Genomic DNA, 1226 nt, shown 5'->3' with positions numbered 1-1226 from the left:
CATGGACTCAAACCATGACCAATGACATGAAAAATCATCGTTGTTATTCAACTACAAGAACGCTAATGACCAACATTCGAAAGACACACCCATTAATAAAAATCATCAACAACACATTCGTCGACCTCCCCACCTCATCAAACATCTCCTCATGATGGAACTTTGGCTCTCTACTCGGACTCTGCCTGATCATACAAATCCTAACAGGCCTATTCCTAGCAATACACTACACACCAGATACAACAACCGCCTTCTCATCAGTCGCACACATCTGCCGGGACGTTAACTACGGCTGAATTATCCGATATCTGCACGCAAACGGGGCCTCCATATTCTTCATTTGCCTTTACGCCCATATAGGACGTGGCCTATACTACGGCTCCTATGCCTTCCAAGAAACATGAAACATTGGAGTAATCCTACTAATTACAGTAAACGCCACCGCATTCGTAGGCTACGTCCTACCCTGAGGACAAATATCATTCTGAGGCGCAACCGTCATCACCAACCTTCTATCAGCAATCCCCTACATCGGCACCACCCTAGTAGAATGAATTTGAGGTGGCTTTTCTGTAGATAAAGCAACGCTAACACGCTTCTTCGCTTTCCACTTCATCCTCCCCTTCATCATCCTAGCACTAGCAATAGTCCACCTCCTATTTCTCCACGAAACAGGACCCAACAACCCCACAGGAATCCCCTCCAACATAGATAAAATCCCATTTCACCCCTACTACACAATTAAAGACATTTTAGGTGCCTTACTATTAATCCTAACCCTACTCTTACTAACCCTATTTGCACCTGACCAACTAGGAGACCCCGACAATTATACCCCAGCAAATCCACTAAGCACTCCAGCACACATTAAACCACAGTGATAGTTCCTATTCGCGTACGCTATTCTACGATCCGTCCCCAACAAACTAGGAGGCGTCCTAGCCCTACTGCTCTCCATCCTAATCCTAGCATTCATCCCAATACTTCACACAGCTAAACAACGAAGCATGATATTCCGACCGTTCAGCCAACTCCTGTTCTGAGTACTAATCGTAGACCTACTAACCCTAACATGAATCGGAGGCCAACCCGTGGAACACCCATACGTAACCGTAGGCCAACTAGCATCCATTCTGTACTTTCTCTTAATCCTAGTCCTAATGCCAATAGCTAGCCTTATCGAGAACAAGCTCTTAAAATGAAGAGTCTTTGTAGTATAACGAATA

The sequence above is a fragment of the Physeter macrocephalus genome, chromosome 11 (assembly GCF_002837175.3).
Source record: "Physeter macrocephalus isolate SW-GA chromosome 11, ASM283717v5, whole genome shotgun sequence".
NCBI lineage: Eukaryota > Metazoa > Chordata > Mammalia > Artiodactyla > Physeteridae > Physeter > Physeter macrocephalus.
This window is presented reverse-complemented; position numbering follows the sequence as displayed.